At 36.2% G+C, this 13,126-nt stretch overlaps 1 long non-coding RNA gene across 1 annotated transcript in view; it reads left to right on the top strand.

Annotated features, from left to right (window-relative positions):
• Nucleotides 1-12,706, top strand: part of LOC141553648 (uncharacterized) — a 46,475-nt gene extending 33,769 nt beyond the window's left edge. Inside the window, exon 4 of the long non-coding RNA XR_012485572.1 lies at nt 10,729-12,706. This is a non-coding gene — a long non-coding RNA (uncharacterized LOC141553648). The remainder of the gene's footprint in view (nt 1-10,728) is intronic.
• Nucleotides 12,707-13,126: the final 420 nt, after the last annotated feature.

Here is a 13,126-nt window from a genome sequence, read left to right as displayed (position 1 = left end):
AGGTGAAAGAAGTTTCTTTGTGAACCAAATTTGTATATTTTCTCTTTGAGCCAAGTCTGATGAGAGTAAGATTCATACAATGTTCATACCCCTCCCTTCTTTCCCTCAAATACAGTAGGTTTCCTTTGCATCTTCATGGGATGTAATTTCCCTCTTTTTACTTGCACTTTTCTCTTTTTTTGGTACAATCCCCTTTCCACCTCTAGATCCTTTTTTATATTATAACAGTAATATGAAATTATACATGCATTTTCTATGTATACCTATAACAGAAATACAATTCTCAATAGTTCTTTTTATCTTTTTATACTTTTCTTGAGTCCTATATTTGGAAGTCAATTTTTTTGGTTAACTCTGGTCTTTTCATCAGAAATAAATGCGATTCACCTCTTCATTGAATACCCATCTTCTTCCCTAAAAAGAATGCTCAGTTTAGCAGGGTAGTTTATTCTTGGCTACATTCCAAGTTCCTTTGCTTTTCAGAATATCAGATTCCAGGACCTTTGATCCTTTAAGGTGGAAGCTGCTAGGTCCTAAGTAATGCTTATTGTGGCTCCTCAATATTTGAATTGATTTTTTCTGCTGTTTGTAATATTTTCCCCTTGGTGTGATAGTTCTGAAATTCAGCCACAATAGTCCTTAGATTTTTAATTTTGGGGTCTCTTTCAGGAGGTGTTCAGTAAATTCTTTCAATAGCTATTTTACCTTCTGATTCTATGACATCTGGGCAGTTCTTTTTGGTGATTTCCTGAAAAAACAGGCTCTTTTTTCATCATGATTTTCAGGGAGTTTAATAATCCTTCGATTATCTCTCCTAGATCTGTTTTCCAGGTCTTTTGTTTTCCCAAGTAGGTATTTAACTCTTTTTTTTTTATTTTTTGGTTTTGCTTGACCCATTCTTGGTGTCTCATCAAGTTATTCATTTACATTTGTTCAGTTCTGATTTTTAATGAATTATTCTCTTCATTTACTTTTTTTTTTACTTCTTTTCTGTATTTGTCCAATTGAATTTTTAAATGAGTTGTTTTGTTCTATGGAATTTTTTTCCATTTCACCAAAAAAAATTTTTAAGACATTTTCTTTTTCCAGTTCACAAATTCTGTTTCCTGGGAATTCTTTACCTTTTCCAATTCACATATTCTGTTTTTCAGGGAGTTGTTTTCCTTTTCAATTTATCTTTTAATGAGTTATATGTCTTTTCTAAACTCTCTTGAAAAATTTTCCTTTCCTTTCCCCATTTTTCCTCTAGCTATCTTTTAAGATCCTTTAAATTTTTTTTCTAGGAGAACCTTGTGTGGTGGGGACCAGGTTATATCACCCTTTGGGGCTTCACCTGGAGACAATCTGCTTTTTGTCTTCTCAGGGTTTGAAATCTGTTCTGTTTTGTTATAGAAGCTGTCTATAGTTAGAGCTCACTTTGCCTTTTTAATTATTTTTTTAAAAAGTTAAGATTTGCTTTTAGGGCACAGAAGTTCTAAGGTTTCTCTACAGACACCCAGAAGCAGCGCTGGCTGAGCTGAGATCATGCTGAGTCACTCCTGGTGCTGGGTGGGTATAGCCAGGTCCTGTGAGACTCAAGCACTTTGGGGTACACTCTTTACCTTTTGCATTTGTGTTGGATATTTTATAACTTCTTTGCTGATATACTGGCTTGCAACCAGGGCAGAGTAGCTAACACTGTGGTAGAGTCTTCCCTGTAAATTCTCCACCCTGTAGAGACCACACCCCACCTTTGATGTGCTCAATATTCACTGTCCCTCATGCTCTGTCTGCCTATACCTAGCCTCCTCCTGGGCCCACATGCAATCAAAACAGATCTTTTCTGGCCATCTTTGAAATTATCTTCTGCTGGTAATTTGCTGCACTCCCAATATTCATGGATTTTACCAGTCAAGCACTATTTCCGAGGCTGAATTTTGTAATTAGTGTAAGGGAAATAGGAGAGCTCAAAAAGAAATGTGTGTCTTCTCCCTCATCTTGGCTCCACCCCCCTTTTCATTTTTGAGACTAACAATTTGATTTTCTTTTTTCCTTTTCCAATCAAATTAACTAAAGATGATCAATTAAATTTTTAAATGAGTTGTTTTGTTCATTGAATTTTTCCCCATTTCACTAATTTTATTTTTCAATGACTTGGTTTCTTTTTCAAATCTATTTTGTAAGGAGTTTTCTTCAAATAATTTCTGTGTTTCCTTTTCCAAACTCTCCTGCAATGTTCTCGTTTTCTTTCCCCATTTTTCTTCTAGATCTCTTTTAAGGTCCTTTTTGAATTCTTCCATAGCTAGTCTGCTGACTATTGACTTCTGAACCAGGAGAATAGTCATTGTATTTTTGCTAACAACTTGGAAGCTATGGCACCCTGTATCCCTCCTTCCCTACCATTCCCTCCCCACTCCCATCCCACCACCTGATTGAAACAGACCTTTTTTTGAAGTTCCTCTAAAATATCTTCTGCTGGAAATTTGTTATACTCCAATTATTTGTGTGTTCTATCCCTCCAAAACCTGTTCAGAAGTTTTGTCTGGTGTCAATCTGAAGGATGCCAGGAAAAGCTCAGATAAAGACCTGTCTACGCTTCACCATCTTGGTTCTGCCTCAATTCAACTTAATTCTATAAGTATTTTTGAATATTTACTACATGCCAAACTCAGTGCTGGATCTTGGGATAGAACAAGAAAATCATAACAGTCCCTGTCTTTCAGGAGTTTACATTTTATAGGCGGTAAATAACAAGTTCACATATAAATCCACAGAGAAAGAAAAAACAAACAAACAAGTACTTTTCATGGTGAGGAAAAGACTAATAATTAGAGTGCTCAGAAAAGACTTCCTGTAGGAAGTTCCCTTGAGCTGTCACTTGAAGGAAATTAATAATTCTGATGTTGAAGGTGATGAAGAACATTTTAGAAGGTAAGGCAGGAAAAGGGGAGGGGAAATGGAAGCATTTTTTAATACAAAACAAGAAGTTGGATAGTTTGTTGAAACAGAATTAATAATGAGGAGTAATGCATGATTAGTCTGATAAAATAGGAAAAATATGGATTTAAAGTAAGTCTCCTAAATATAAGAAATAATGTAAATGGAAACATGATGAGAAAGTATGGGATATGTTAAAAAAAAAAAAAAAAGAATGGATCATAGTGCAATCTGGCATCTGTGTTACCAGAATCATTTCCAAATTCTAAATAATGCCTGACATGTTATACAATTGATAACTATATTATTTAATAGCACAAATAAACTACATTTGTTAGCATTGTTTTAGCTTCTAAAAACTCTGTAGAATAAATAATTATATTACTAGCTCATGAAATAATTAAATTACATATATTTTTTTTTAAGATTGGATCTCCCTGTTTCATACAGGCTGAATGTGCCGCAGGCATTCATCAGGCCTGATCCCACTATTGATAACAATGGGAGCTCTGACTCCCTCTTAGGCACCCTGATAGTTTTAGCCTCTTCCCAGATCTGCAACACTCATCATTTTGCTACCAAACTATGTAGACTACTATCAGCTTAGCCCAGCACATCTCAGAGTTTAGGAGCTGAAGCAATCCATTAGCCTTAGTATCCCTAGCAGCAGAAATTATAGGCATTCATCACCATATCAGGCTTTATGTATTGATTTTCACAGACTGCTACTCTGAATATTCTTTAATTGGCAATCCGAAAATGAAAAATAGGATTTACACAGACCTGGTTTGATCTTAGAGATTTCACTCTAAAAAAATTCTCCTTTTTTACTTAGGCTCTCTGTCTGAGCTTGCACTGGTAACATCAGAATCTAGCTCAAGTTTATGTCTATTCAATAAATAGGCTGTCAATCATCTTGCAAAGGTTCAAATTGGCACTGCATCTAAAATAGTCCAGGCTTTACTTATCCCCAACAAAAATAATCCAAAAAACCAGAAATGACTTGTAATCAAACCCAAAGATTATCAAAACAATTCACTCTTTCCTGTCAGAGGACTTCTAAAGTCTTCTTTGACTTGAAACCTATGGGAAAGCAGTGGGCATTTGTGAAGAATGCAGCAATTTCCTTCCTTGAGTGAAGTTATCTCTCCCCAAAATTAAAAGTCATAAAATCAGAATTATGGATTCTCAGAGTTGGAAATGACTTCAGTAATCATTTTGTTCAACTTACACAAATATAACTTCAGCTACAATTATCCCAAAATACCATCTTCTAGCCTTTGCTTAGCCTCTACTGAGTACAAATTCACTATGGGCTGTTTTTCTTTGTGATAGTACTAATCATTAGTAAATGTTTCTTTACTCCAAGCCTCCATTTATTTCTCTGCAATTTCTAAATATTGTTACTAGTTCTATCATCCAGGACCAAGCAGAAAAAGTCTCATCCTTTTCCACAGGACAAATCTTTAAATATTTGAAGATAATTAAAATGCCCCATTCCTAAGTCTTTATTTCTCCAAGCTGATCTTCCCTTGTTTCTTTAACCAAACTTTGCATGGCATGGTGTCCAGCTCCCTCACTATTCTAGTCACACACCAACTTGTTAATGTCTTTCCTAAGATATGGTATCTAAAACTGAACCCATTATGTTTAGAGTCAGCCTGACAAGTGAGTATTTCCAAAATATACATTATTTGCAGGTAAGCAATATAAGGAGTACAATGGCAGGTTCCTCAGCATTATTTCTAATTAAAACACATCTAACTAATCCTTTTGCCTGTCCTATCCTTGTTCTTGATTCTCAGATTTCCAAACTGTGTTATTTCATCTCAGAACTTCCCTCAGCAACTGGAGCCTCCTTGACTTGAAACAGCCACCTGTCCCTGTGGCCTCCTCCACATGAAATATCTCTCTGAGGCTCTCTTTCATCTTCCATTAATGAATCCTATTAGCAAGCTTCTACAGTGAGTACCTTTTTCACTTCCTTTTTCACTCCTCTTTAACTGTGCTCTTTTTCCATTAGAAAATAAACACTTCAAAAGAAGGAACTCACTTTCTTTTTGCCTTTTTCTTTTTTAATCCCTAGTTCTTATCACAATGCCTCACTCTTAGTTAAGCACTAAAAGAAAGAAAGAGAGAATGTTTCAATCTATATTCAGACAGAACAATCAGTTCCTTCTCTGGGTATGGATAGGATTTTTCATTATATAAGTCCTACAGAACAGTCATGGATGATTGCACTATTGAGAATAGCAAAGTCATTCATAGGGGGTTATCCCAGAATATTGCAAATACTTTATATATAGTACATTTCACTTTGATTGAGTTCATGGAGTTCCTTTCAGGTTTTTGTCTTCCTAGAAGCATCATGCTCATCATTTTCCCAAAAACAATAATATTTATCATAAACCCACACCACAATTTGTTGAGCCATTCCCCAATTGATGGCCATCCCTTCAATTTCATTTTTTGCTGTTGTTGTTCAGAGAAGAGAGGTTCTATGAATATTCTGGGTATATAGAGGTCTTTTCCATTTTTTTCAGAATCTTCTTTGCTATTAATGTCAAGTAGTGATTTTGTTAGATCAAAGGAATGCATGAATTTATAACCCTTTGGGCATCGATCATATATTTTGATCATGTATCAATTGGGGTGTGGACTCAGTTCCTCTATGTTTGAGAAATGAAGTCTTATCAGAGAAATTTGATTCAAAATTCTTTTTTTACAATTACTATTGCTAACTATATTTCCTCCCATTTATTCTCTCTCTCCTTTCACCCTGTCCCTCTTCAAAAATGTTTTGGTTCTGACTACTCCTTTTGCCAATATGCCCTTTCTTTTATCACCCTTCCTCCCTTTCCAAACCCCATTCCCTTCCTATTTTCCTTCAGGATAGATTATATTTCTGTACTTCTTTTGAGTATGTATGTTATTTTCTCTTTGAGTCAATTCTGATGAGAGTAAGGTTCACTCTCTTACTCTATCCTCCCCCTCTTTCTCTCCACTATAAAAGCTTTTTTTTGGCCTCTTTTAATAGCAGATAATTTGCACCATTTCACTTCTCCCCATTTCACTTCTCCCTTTCCTTTTCTCCCAGTACATTCTTCTCTCATCCCTTAAATTCATCATTTTTTAAAAATCTGCCATAATAAGGAGAAATTTCTGAGTTGCAAGTATCATCATCCTATGTAGAAATGTAAACAGATAAAGAACTTAAGTCCCTTATGATTTCACTTTTCTGATATCTCCTTCTCCAGGTCCTATATTTGAAAATTAAGTTTTCCATTTATCTCTGGCCTTTTCATCACAAATGTTTGAAAATGCTCTATTTTATTGAATGACCATCTTTTCCTCTGAAGGATTATACTCAGTTTTGCTGGGTAGGTGATTTTTGGTTGTAATCCTCGCTCCACTGCTCTCCAGAACTTCATATTCTAAATTCTCCAGTCCTTAATGTAGAAGCTGCTAAATCTTGTGTTATCCTGATTGTGTCTCCACTGTACTTGAATTGTTTTTTCTGAATGCTTGTAATATTTTGTCCTTGACCTAAGAGTTCCAGAATTTGACTATAATATTTCTGGGTATTTTGATTTTGGGATCTCTTTCAAGAGGTGATTGGTGGATTCTTTCCATTTCTATTTCATCCTCTGGTTCTAGAATGTCAGGGTAGTTTTTCCTTCTTGAAAGAAGATGTTCAGACTCAATTTTTAATCATGACTTTCAGATATATCAATGATTTTTAAATTATCTCTCCTGGATTTATTTTTCAGGTCAGTTGTTTTTCCAGTGAGATATTTCACATTTTTTTCTATTTTTTCACTTTTTGGTTTTGTTTTATTGTACTATGATTTGTCATAAAATCATTAACTTATTTTGCTCAATTCTATTTTTTAAGGAATTATTTTCCTCAATGAGTTTTTGTACCTCCTTTCCCAAATGACCAATTTTGTTTTTTAAGACATTCTTCTCCTCATTAACTTTTTGGATTTCCTTTTACACCACTCTCAATTATTTTTCCTGATTTCTCCTCTTTCTCTAACTTGATTTTTTTGAGCTCTTCCATGGCCTGAGCCCAATTTTTATTTTTCTTGGAAGTTTGGATGTAGGAGCTTTGACTTTGTTATCTTATGAGTGTGTTTTTGATCTTCCTTGTCACCATAACTTTCAATGATCAGAATATTTTTTTGTTGTCTGCTCATTTTCCTAGCCTATTGCTCGGCTTTTAACTCTCTTAAAGTAGGGTTTATTTCTAGGGTGGAGGATGCATTGTCCCAGGCTTCAGGGGTTTTGTGTAGCTGTTTTCAGAGATCCTTATAGAGACCTGACCACAAGCCTTTTCTGCCTTACAGTTGTTAGGAGTGTCCTTGCCCCACTATAGCTGTAAGATCTAGTGTGCAAAATTAACAGAGTTCTGCTTTGCTGATGCTCAGGCCTGGGTTTGGGGCGTGAGCTATACCTGTGCTGCCTACATTGTGTGTGAACTTTGGACTCCCATCCAGTTGCCACAGACCCTCTCCACTGACATTTCTGAATCCTCCTTGGTGTTCCCCCACCAAGAAGTCCAGAAGCTTCTATCATTACTGTTGATTCAGAGTTTCTGACTCACGGATGCTTGGGCCAGACTCAAGACTGGGGCCAGGGCTGGAATGGGGCTAAGCTGGGCAGCCTTACTCTGAGTCTGGTTCCACAGACCTTTCCTGCTGACCTTCCAGATCCTCTGAGCTGAGAGGTCTGGAAGCCATCAGCATTACCACTGATTCTGAGGTCTGGCTGAGGCCAGATCTGAGTCAAGGGCATGGTCTATACCTACCTACACACTGGACTCCCACTCTGTTACAGATCTTTTTTGCTGACCTTCTAAATTGCTTTAAGCTAGATAATGTTCTACTCTGTCTTTTTGGATGTTTTGATTCTCTACAATTTTTTAGAGTCATTATTTAAAGGAATTTGGAGCAGTTTGGGAGAAAGGTTGGGTGAGTTCCTGCCTTTATTCTGCCATTTTGGCTCTATCTCACATAGTAAATATTAAATAAATATTTGTTTTGTTCTTTTCTTTCCTCCTTCCCCTCTTTCCCTTTCTTTCCTTTTTTCTTCCTTACATTCTTTCCCCATTCCTCTCTTCTATCCTTCCCTTCCTTCTTTTCTTCATTCTTTCTTTTCCAATTTCTATTCAATTTATGAACATATCTTTCTGAAAATTCTTCATAAAAGATCCATCCAACAGGGTGGAAGTCCTTCTCAGGTTCTTTTAATATGTCACAGACATTAATACTACCTGAAGATGGTCCATCTGTTATTACTCCTTTCACACACTGCTTTATCAATTCATTTATATTCATAGAGGCAAATGAGCTTGGGAACAAACTGCAGCTCACTTTTACTAACCTTATACTTCTCCATTTCAATTATCTATCATTTGGAGTCTTCTGAGATTCTGGAGTTCTGTGGATTTGCAATCAAAAGTATCACTAGGAGAATATATTTTTTAATCCTTTTGTGTGGCTCGATTTAAAAAACCTTGTGAAAGCTGAGACTAGAACTCTGATGGTTTTGTGCATCCATATAGATATACAATATACATAAGTATCCACTAATGAAACATGATTGTCTGACTAGTTGATGGCCTTTCTATGAAGTAATGCACAAAGATACAGCAAAAGTTTTAGAAATTCAAAGAATCTGGGGGTCTTGTTTGACTCATCTGACCATAAAATGGAACCACTCTCTGAGGTTTAAAAGAAGGTCTAGAAATGCACTTATGGTAATAGAAGAACCTAAAGCAAAATATCTTTCTCAAGGACACATAGTAGGAGCCAGAGTGTAAGTTTTCAGACTTCAAATTCAAGTCACTTTCCACTATACTTGTCTTCCTCCTGAACCTCAGTTTCCAGCTTTGACTTCATACCCAAATCCAGACATATGTCTCTATCTCCATGATATCTAACTCAATGAGTCTCAAACCAAATCCATTTTTCTTCTTTAAGTGTTGTCTCTTTCTTGAGTGTGAACTACAACATAGCATTTCCATTCCTTCTGTTTTTGTCCACTTGCATTTTTTATTTCCTTCTCAGGTTTTTACCTTATTTCTAAGTCCAATTTTTCTTATGCAGCAAAATAACTGTATGGATATGTATACATATATTGTGTTTAACATATATTTTAACATATTTAACATGTGTTGATCTACCTGCCATCTAGGGGAGGGTGTGAGGGGAAAGAGGGGAAATGTTGCAAGGGTCAATGCTGAAAAATTATCCGTGCATATATCTTGTAAATAAAAAGCTATAATATTTTAAAAAAAAAAAGGAAATATTATAAAGAGAAAAAAAAAAGAGTGTTGTCTCCTTGCAACTTCCCTGACTCTAGCATCTGCACTGTTCTTCCTTCATCCCCTTAGGACTGGTCTCAAACCTTTCTTTTACCATTCTCCATTCCATCTCCCAACCACAGAAGATAGAATGTCAGAGACAGAAAGGACCTTGCATCATCAAATTTCACAGATTAAAGGGACCTCAAAAATTATCTCATGCCATCTTCTCATTTTATAGCAACTGAACATAGAACAGAAAAGTATCTTGCTCAAGGACATACTATCAGTAGATCAGTACCCTCATCTCCTCCCATCTGGACAACTGCAACATGGTCTCCATGGAAAAATGAAGACACAAAGTGTATCATACAGTACAGAATGCACAATTGAGTGAATAGCAGGCACCCAAGAACTTTAAATTAAATAGCTGGATTAATCCTAGGGAGGTAGAGTTGCCTGATGCAGAGTATTCTTCTTTATTATTTTCTTCCATTCACTCTTCTAGTTCAACCAAACTGGCTTCCTCATTGTTTTCCACATGTATAGCTCTTTTGCAGAAACTATATATTTGCTATCTTCTATGTCTAAAAGGTTCTCCTTTTGCACTATTGACTTTTAGAATCACTATCTACTTCCAAAACTCCTCAAGTGGTACTTCTTATATACGGCCCTTCTCTATCCTCCAGCTACTAAATTCTTCTCCTCTGAGATTACCTTTCATGTACTCTGTATGTGACTTTCAAAAACCTACTTATGCTTATGTACATGTTGTCTTCCCAATTAGAATGTGTGTTCCTTGAGAACAGGAACTGGTTTTGCTTCTACTTTTCTTTTTCTTTTTTTTTTTTAATATTCCCAGTCTTTAGCATGTGCCTTACATTTAACAAGTATTTATTAAACACATTTTAGTTCATTAGTTTATTGAGCAGCCAGAGAGATTTAAGATACTACAATGAAAGAAAGCATTTCTCTCAATAAAGACTGGAGCCTAGATCTTTGCCATTGTGCTTTAATTTCTTTGAAGATATTGTTCCATGCTAAAATAGAAAAGCTCCAGGTAGAAGTAACACACTGAGTCTTATCAGTCATGTTCATTCTAGTACAAATGAGTGTGGAAGAAAAAGTTATATAACTTAACAGTTTACAAAACATTCTTAAATATAACATCTTTTTTGAGCCTCTAAACAACCTTGTAAAGTAAACTGGGCAGGGATAGAGCTCTCTATTTTACCAATAAAAATACCAAAAGACTAGAGAGGCGGAGTAGTTTCTCCTGGTCATCCAAGAAATTAGGGAAAGAACTGAGAATAACACCTTGACCCAGAACTCTGGGTTAGTCACATCCCTTTGACAGAATTATTAGAACAGAAAGTGAGCCTTCTTATTTCTCACCAGTATAATAGTTTTATCTTCAGGGAAGAGGAAGCATATGGAAATCATTGAAAGAAAAAAAAAAGCTATATATTCTCTGAAGCTCCTATCTTTTCCTTCCTCCCCTCCAGTCTCTCCTGGACAAGGATCAGAAATATGAAAACATCTGTAATCCTTTAAAAGAAGGTTGAGTGACTGACTGAACCAGCTTTCCTGACTTTGGACTCCAGTCGAGGCCCTTGCTCCAAGCAAATGGGGAGCTTGCAGAAATGCATGTACTAGCCCATTCCCTGGACAATGTTCATCCACGTCCCCATCTCTGACCCCATTGTGTGTGATCTGGGCGGGATCCCAGACCAAGAGGCCCAGCACTAAGCACAAAGCCCAAGGGGGAATTGCTCAACTCACTCCACACTTCTCTCTGTACATAGTTCTAGAAAAAAAGGAGTGGGGGAAGGGATTTGAGTAGATACTCCCTTCTCCCTCCTTTCTTCACACAGTCAACATATACAAAGTCTACTAAATCCAAGGCAGAGTGCCAAGAAGCCATGAAAGACAGAGACAAATAAGTTAGACTTTCCAATTCTCAAGTCTTCTTTGTACATTGTAGGCACATAATGAATGTTTCTAAACTAATTTAAACTGAATTAAATTGAATGTCAGTGTTAGAAGGGACCTTAGAGGTCATCTGGTCCAACTTGTACCTAAGCAGGACATTCAGTGACAGGGAGAAAGAAAAGTCATTTTCTTAGGAAGGAAAAAAAGGGAATAAACATTATGTAGCACCTATTATGTACCAAGTACTAAGCCTTTACAAATATTATCTCATTGAAATAGATCTAAAAGGTATACATAACTCTTTTGCACATTTTTTGCTGTTAAGACAAAGTCAAGATGGTACAGTGGATAGAAACTGGCTCTTGAGTCAGGAGGACCTGAGTTCAAATCTAGCCTCAGACACCAAATACTTCCTAGCTGTGTGATCTTGGTCAAGTCACTTAATCCCAATTGTCTGGAAAGAAAAGAAAGAAAGAAAAGAAAAAGAAATCTTCCTCAATAATAATAAATTGCATTTTCATATGGCCCTATTCTACACTTACCTCCAGGTCTCTAAGACTTTAAGCAGCCCTGTAGACATTAATCTGAATTGATAAAGTTTCCTTATCAGAAATTTCCTAAACTTATGAAATTGTAAAGTCTTGTCCAAAATTAAACACATTAATCAAGCAAAACCAAAAGCAATCCATTAATCAAACAATAACAATAAGCAACATAAATAAATAAATGAAAGTCCCTTAGTTGATCTCCTGCCACAAGTCTCTCCCTACTGTATTCACCTCTCACTCAGCTGTCAAAATAATCTTCCTAAAGAGCAGGTCAAACTATGTCATCCCTCTACTCAATAAACTCCTGTGACTCTCCATCACAAACAGGAGCAAATATAAAATCTTCAGTTTGCCAGTCAAAGTCCCTCATTGTATGCCCCTCACACACCTTTCCAGTCTTTTTATATCTCACACACACACACACACACACACACACACACACACACACACACACACACACACAGCAATCCTGTGACACTGGTTTCCTTGTTGTGCTTTGAAAAAGACATTTCATTTCTCAATTATGGGCATTTTTTCTATGTGTTCCCTTATTCTCCTTCCTCATCTGTGCACCTTTAAGTCTCAATTAAAATGCTGTTTTCAACAGGAAGTCTTTTGTTATTTGTTATTGTCCAACTCTTTGTGACCCCATTTGGGGTTTTCTTGGCACAGAATTCTGAAATAGCATTTCCTTCTCTAACTCATTTTACAGATGAGGAAACTGAGGCAAACAGGGTTAAATAACTTGCCCAGCATCACACAGAAAGTAAGTATCTAAGGATGGATTTGAGTGCAAGCCTGGTGCTATGTCTGCTGTCCCATCTAGCTGCCCTTTCTGTGGGGTAGGGTAACTTTAATGTTATATCTTATCCCAGAAGCTATGTATTTTACAAGAAATTAAAACTTTAGAGAGAAAGGAATCCACATGTGCAAAAATGTTTGTGGCAGCCCTTTTTGTAGTGGCAAGAAACTGGAAACTGAATGGATGCCCATCAATTAGAGAATGGCTGAATAAATTGTGGTATATGAATGTTGTGAATATTATTGTTCCATAAGAAATAACCAGCAGGATAATTTCAGAAAGGCCTGGAGAGAAATGAGTAGAACCAGGATATCATCATATTATGGTAACAGCAAGATTTTATGATGACCAATTCTCTTCAACAATGAGATGATTCAAACCAGTTCCAGTTGTTCAGTGATGAAGAGAGCCATCTACACCCAGAGAGAAGATTGTGGGAACTGAATGTGGTTCACAACATAGCATTTTCACTCTTTTCATTGCTGCTTGCTTACATTTTATTCAGCTTTTTTTTATTGGTTTGATTTGATTTTTTTTCTTGTGTAGCACAATAATTATGTAAATATATATCCATATTTTGGATTTAGCATATATTTCCACCATGTTTAACATATATTGGAT

Source organism: Sminthopsis crassicaudata, chromosome 2 (genome assembly GCF_048593235.1).
Source record: "Sminthopsis crassicaudata isolate SCR6 chromosome 2, ASM4859323v1, whole genome shotgun sequence".
Taxonomy (NCBI): domain Eukaryota; kingdom Metazoa; phylum Chordata; class Mammalia; order Dasyuromorphia; family Dasyuridae; genus Sminthopsis; species Sminthopsis crassicaudata.
This window is presented reverse-complemented; position numbering and strand designations above follow the sequence as displayed.